General features: G+C 33.1%; 1 non-coding gene and 1 pseudogene across 1 annotated transcript; one reads left to right on the top strand and one right to left on the bottom strand.

Annotated features, from left to right (window-relative positions):
* Positions 1-282: 282 nt before the first annotated feature.
* On the top strand, positions 283-389 carry LOC128285844 (small nucleolar RNA R71). Its single transcript, XR_008276392.1, has one exon. It is a non-coding gene; the product is annotated as a small nucleolar RNA R71 (small nucleolar RNA).
* Positions 390-5,292: 4,903 nt separating this feature from the next.
* Positions 5,293-6,473, bottom strand: LOC108477956 (uncharacterized; annotated as a pseudogene).
* Between the last annotated feature and the right edge of the window lie 812 nt (positions 6,474-7,285).

The raw sequence follows: 7,285 nt of genomic DNA, 5'->3' as shown, positions 1-7,285 counted from the left end.
TTGCTTGTTTCCCTAGACTCAAACCATCAATTTTTCTACCAAAAGCTTTAACCTAACTTGCCAACATAGTAACTGTATCTACATAAAAAAACACCAGTTGCCTTGGTAGGCTTTACTCTCGTAACTTGCTACTAATAATTATTCAGTGTCATCTTCTTCATAAACTTTTGGGTTGCTTTAGGTGTTTTTTTATTCAGTGTTCATCTGGTTGTTGCATCAATCATTTGCCTAAATGAGAGATTCAAAGCATTATAAAAGTTTTGAACCTGTAGCCACAAAGATAAACCATGATGAGGGCACATTCTTAAAAGATCCTTAAATCTCTCTTATGTATCATAAACCGTCTCAAACTCAGATTGGGTAAAAGAAGAGATATCATTCCCCTACTTAGCTATTTTTGTAACACCCCTAACCCGTATTCGTTGCCAGATTAGGGTTACGAAGTATTACTGAGCAAAATAGAACATTTAACTTCACAACAGAAAAAATTATACAATTTAAATGTTAACATTTAATAATTGAATCTAATCATGGTAAAAATAAACTTACATGCCTTAAATCGATCCTACGGGGCCCTAAAAATAATTTGGGAACATTCTGGATCAATTCGAAAAAAATTAGAAGATTTTGGGAAAAATTGAAAATTTTGAAAATAGGGGATAAAGTCTTGACACATAGCCCAAATCGTGTGGACATTAGAAGCTTGGACACATGGCCATGTCCCAGCTCGTGTGTTCACCCGTATGAGTATTCAAAATAAGGCCACACAGTCTTGTCGTAGGCTGTGTACCAAACTATGTTACATACTGACTTGAGACACATAGCCGTGTCGCAAGTTGTGTCTCAGACCATGTGAAACCTGCACCTAAAACCATAATGACACACGACCATATGGGGTGGCCGTGTGTGGCACACGGCTATGTGACAACCCGTGTCCTAAGCCATGTGTTCCATTTTTAACCTCTAAAATAAGCCAAATCAAGCATCATTTCTTGCACACTAAGACACACCATAACTAGCTTATTTTACATGGTTACTAACACATTCAAAACACCAAGAATATGCCAAATATTCATCCATCCTATGTCTAACCAATATGCCATCAAAAGGCACCACAATTCACACACCTAAACAATCCAAAATTGAAGTTATGTTATCATGTCATAAGCATATACCAATTTGTTTGTAAGCTCAAAAACCATACATTAACTCATGTCATAACATACCATTCTCTTCTCATTCAAACACATTCACATATAGCATAATTCAAGCACCTTTGTAAGTTTATACCAAATGACCAATTAGCACAACAAGATCATAAACACACCAAGGTCTAAAGCATAATTACATATGTGCTATTACATCATTTCATCACTCTAACCAATACCATATATAATAGCCAATTAAAACATATACAAATTTCACCTATTACATGCCATATAAGCCAAAAGTAAACATTTAACAACTACCAAAAGATATCCTGATAGTGTGATTCCTTTGGATTGATCCCATCGCCCAATTTCCTCAAAAGCGCTATCTACAAGAAAATAAAATAAATGACACGAGTAAGCTTCTATAAAGCTTAGTAAATTCGATGGTTAAGCGATAAAGCTTACGGAAATTGCATAAAAATTTTAATAACAAGATTAATAGTTCGTGTTTCCTGTCATCCGCAATCCATAATGGTGAGATTATAAACAAACAAGTACGAGATACATTTGATTATAACTATACGAAACCATTTAATATCAAGTCACAAGGCTATCAAGAATTCAAGAACAATTCTTCAGAAAACTAAATAACAAGTCATTTAACACTAAAAACAATGCCCGATGAATGATATATGGATAAGAGTACACAATTATCTATCCGAAACACACTAAATGCTCAAACAAGCTAATCCAACGGGAAACATGCCTTGGCACCAAGTACCTAGCTCATAGGCTAACATCCCTCTGATAACACGCCTAGGCACCGAGTGCTCAGCCCGAAGGCTTTACATCCGCCCCCCAGTAACACGCCAAAATCACTGTAATATAACACGATAGTTCACAACAAATGTTGAACCTCAGTATACTCAGTGTGTATAAACACAAGTCAGGTGTCATCACCTCATCACACACCAATCCCATACAGTGCACATTATAACCTATTGGCATGCCAGTCGTACTATTCTGCAACCTTCCCTTTTTCTCGATTATCTACTTGTTCTTGATCTATAATTTGATTTATTTCAATTATTAACTTCAATTTCATATAATATTCAATTCAATACATATAACTTCTTAATTACAATTTTTCACATTTTCCCTCAAACATTTATATTTTATACAATTTTGCACATATAACTTCAATTGCACTTCTGTTCAACCATAACCGTCACACTTAGATTTCACGCATTTCAAATATTATTCCTCTAACTATTTCAACCATCACAAATTTCATATTATTCTTTTCACTAAAGAATATCAATTTTGAAGAAATTTTGATTAATACTTTTCTCGCCATCGTATCAGAATAGATCGATTTTTCGGGTCGATATGATACCTTACTAATTCTGGCTTTACTTATCAACCTGTTCTCAATCTCTGATCATATTCATAGCTATTCTATCACTAAACTCTTTAGTTTCACACTTGTGAGTTTATTTAATACATTTCTCACAAAATTCCATTACAAAATACCACTCTGGTAAGGGGGAAGGGTGAGATCGTAAGGTTCCTAACTCGTCTCTCATACACATATACGTATGACACAACTTTCATCATCAAAGTGACGTCCTCACAATTATATCATTCATTTCAGGAAAACTATCATTCATATTTTTATTTCATAGATTTTTCGATTATCTTATTCAATCAAGTTCACTTATGCATACATTCTATGAATTTCGAATGTCTTTTCTCGTCACATTCACTTAATCAAACATATCAGACACATAACATCATGTGAGGGCTAACAAATATGAATAAATGTATCACAATCGAATCTTTCATCTCGCACATCATCATATACATATCATTACAATCATATAAATCAATCCAATCGATTTAACACATTTACTTAAACTATACGAGTTTGCCAATCATAATTATTCAAATAAGTATACAGGAAATTCATTCCAACAATATTTTTGGTAAGTTACCTGAACACATACATTCAATCGAGCAAATCAGTCTTATAGTAGATAAGCTCATTATGCCGCTTACACATTCTATTTCATGTTTCTTACGTCTCATATATGTACATACATATATATATCATGAATTCTTATTCATACCTTTTCGATTTTCAACTCATCATAATTGCACTTTACTCAATTACTCTAGTACCACTATCAACAGGGTCGGGTGTAGCTCAGTTGGAGAGTTACATTTGTTTAAACAAGATGGTTCTCATTCGCATTGGGAGACATCACACTATCACAAATCTATGGCATGTATAGCTAAACCCTCACACGTGCTAGATTAGTCTGAGAACTGACTAAACCATAACTCTAATACCACTAAATGTAACACCCCTTACCCGAGTCTGAGGCCGGGACAGAGTACGAGGCATTACCGGACTTAAGCGTATACAACTATGTAAAATTGGTCCATAAAAAAATTTTGTTCAAATTAAAAACATTCATTCATATTCATAATGTCCCTTATATGGGCTTACGAGGCCTAAAACATACATCTGGTGTGGTTTGGGACTAAACCGAGAACTTACAAACTTTTTACAACACTTAGAAAATTTTCTAGTTTTCGAGAGTCACACGCCCATGTGGGTTAGGCTGTGTGGTCACACACGCCCGTGTGGCTTGGGACACGCCCGTGTCCTCAGCCCGTGTAGCTCTCTGTTTATGACATCAGCAATAATATAGGGTGTAACACCCCTTACCCGTATCCGACACAGGGACAGGTTTCGAGGTGTTACCGGACTTAAATGTACACAATTTCATAAAATTGGGCCATAAAATTTCATTTAAATTAAAAACATTCTATCACATGCATAATGTCCCTTACACAAGCTACCAAGGCTCTAAACATGCATTAAAGGCGGTTTGGGACTAAACCAAGAACTTTGGAAAGCTTTGGGAAAACTTAGAAAAATTTTCATGAAACAAGGTCACACGCCTGTGTGAACACAGGGACACGCCCGTGTCCTTAGGCCGTGTAACCCACTACAGCAAAACAAGTTTTTATCAGCGTTTTTCTGGGCCTATAGCGGCGCCGCAAAAAAAAATGCCGCTAAAGACAATGCTGCTAACATTTTGCGGCGTTTATATAAAAAAATTTCGCTATAGAACATGGCCTTTAGCGATCCTTTTACCACAAACGCCACTAAAGAACATGACCTTTAGCGGCACTTTTCCCACAAACGCCGCTAAAGAACATGGCCTTTAGCAGCGCTTTTCCCACAAACGCCACTAAAGAACAGACCTTTAGTGGCGCTTTTCCCACCAACGCCGCTAAAGAACATGATCTTTAGCGGCGCTTTTCCCATAAATGCCGCTAAAAATTATAACCTTTAAAAGAATATTTTAATTAAATAATATTTATTTCTATAATAAATATTATATTATGTTTTATTTTTGAAATTTGAACTTTAAACTATATACTTTTAAGGATAAAAATATTAATTAAATTAAAATTTTCTATTAAAATTTTAGCTAAAACTAAATATAAAAATTAATGAATTTAAATTTAGAATCTAAAATAATAAATTAGTAACACAATTAAAATCCAAAAGTTAGAACTCAAGTTATCTTAAATATTAAAATAAAAATAAAATTTAGAATCAAAACTAAAATAAATAATAAAAATTAGATTAAATATAAAGATATCAATAAAATAAAATATTATAATGAAGTTACTTAAATGAAATAAGGACTTAAATCATAACCATCTAAAATATAAGATTTGAATATCCATTCCCACGTGAAATATCAACATTAATTATTTAAATTGATTAAGTTGCTAATGAATATTCTCTTTTCTATGTCAAAATTGCAATTCGTGTTTTTCTTCTTTCAACTCAAATAAAAATAAAATGTTGAAAACAAAACAATTAAATAAAAAAATAGAATAATTAGTTGACACGAGATTATTATTAAGTAGATGATTACAAGTTCTATCTATAATCTACTTAACTAACATACAAACATAAGGCACTCTAATACTTTTTTGCATATAAAATATCTGAAACTCACACTTGAATTCGGATTCAGAGCATATACGAAAAAGAAAAGAAGGAAAGAAATACGTTTTCTACTAATTTTCTTCCTATCAGGCCATGGTGGATGGTTTAGACAAACTGGAGGTTACCTTGTGTCTGGCATTAGATTTGGCGACCTTTTCTCTCCACCCTTTCTGACAAGCTCTTATTTCCCACATTGTTGTCAATTTCATTTGAGCCGGCAATGCTTCTTCAGCTTTCTCCCTTGCTTCTTCACACGTCTCCATACTCGAATTGCATTTGTCCGCTTCCTTTTGATACTGTGATGCTAACTTCTTAGCCTTGAGTAATGCCATGTCAACATGTTACTGAATTTCTAAACCTTCGACTTCTCTTAGCTTCAGTTCTTCTGTCAAAAGTTCTGCAAAGTGCTTTTCTGTATCCTCATTTACCACTGGATCATGCTTTGCACAATCTGCAAAATATTCACATTCAACCTTCAAAGAACCAGCCATATCAAAACATAAATAAAACCCAAAATCACCAATATCACTCTGAAATGAAATCATTTGCTAGATGAAGGCAGTGGTTTTTGTTAATGCAATACAGATGGTTATTGTATTTAATGTTACATTCACATCCAAATTACTCTCGGATAAAAAAAATACCACAACATTAATTATCAAGCAATCCCAACCAAAGCAGTTCATCCTGCATACCAAAGCCAGAGTTACTACTTTATCTTATGTAAGTGTTATTTCACAATATCAGTCATTTGCAATCAATCTTAAAAACATGGCTCAGTTATGCAATTGTTAGACAACATCCTGGTAAAAAAAATATTGTTACATTAGCAATCAATCATTATTGAAGAGAAAACAAAAGTGAAAATCATGTGATTAGCAATCAAACATTGTTACATCAGCAATCAATCATTATTGACGTGGGGTGGCTTAGGGAAATCGTGTGTTTAGAGAGTATAACGGCACAAAAACAGAAGGATAAGAAAACCTATGGAATATATTTTTCTCATATAGCATCATATAAGGCATAACATCTGTTAAAATAAAGTTGACACCTAAATGAAAGTGATAACAACAACAATGGTGAAAAAACCCAGCAGAGAGGGCTGCTGTCATGCTAAAATTAGAGGTGATCTAAAAGGCATAGAAAAACAAATGTAAAATTTCTTTGTATTAAGTTACCTAGTCCCATATTCCAATAAATACATCCATCCATGACAAAGAAACAGGAAACTGACCTGTAAAGGAAGCATTGCTCAATCCTGCATTAATTAAAGATAGAACCATAAAATTAGCTTAATTCTGCTGGGCAAAATTGCCAAAGATCAAATAATTAACATTTCCAAATACCCGATTGCCATCTTTAATAAAAATGGAAAGTTGGAACTTTGCAGGGCAAGTAGCATAGAGAATGCTAATACAAAGCAACAAACATGATAGAAAGAAAGGCTAACAACAGTTTGCCATGCATGTAAGCATTCGTAAAATAGGCATGAGTTTCAACTTTCAATAATTAGCTGCATAACTACCAAGCAAAACCCCATAACCAAGGATATGGTGTTCTATTAATTGACAACAGAAACAACATTGATAAAAATGATAAGTGAAAATATCATGCCTTTGGGGGAAAATTCGCATGAAGAATAAATGCTTCCTAGAATTAACAAAGGAGTAATGGTTATCATAATATTGCAAAACTCATCTATTGTAAATTAAAATTAGGCAGTAACTAATTGAAAATTCGATGAACAAAAAAGAGCATTAACCTACTAATTAATGATATTATTTCTCATTATATTAAAATGATTTAAACTTGGCTATATAAAAATTAAAATATTTAATATTCATTTTTATCTTAAATAAGAATATTGGCCAAAGAAATGAACACAAGGAGCATTAACCTACTAATTAATGATATTATTTCTCTTTATATTAAAAAGTAACATTAAGTGGAATGAATATAAATATTATATAATCCTTTTCATCACAGTCATCTAAAACTTGTACTAGAAATTATTATGTGAATTTGAGAGCCTATATATATACAATAATATATGTCTTTCCACTAACTTATAGAAGCATCACATCTTTCAATTCCA

The sequence above is a fragment of the Gossypium arboreum genome, chromosome 12 (genome assembly GCF_025698485.1).
Source record: "Gossypium arboreum isolate Shixiya-1 chromosome 12, ASM2569848v2, whole genome shotgun sequence".
Classification (NCBI taxonomy): domain Eukaryota; kingdom Viridiplantae; phylum Streptophyta; class Magnoliopsida; order Malvales; family Malvaceae; genus Gossypium; species Gossypium arboreum.
Note: the sequence above shows the minus strand (reverse complement) of the source record. Positions and strands in the feature narration are given on the sequence as shown.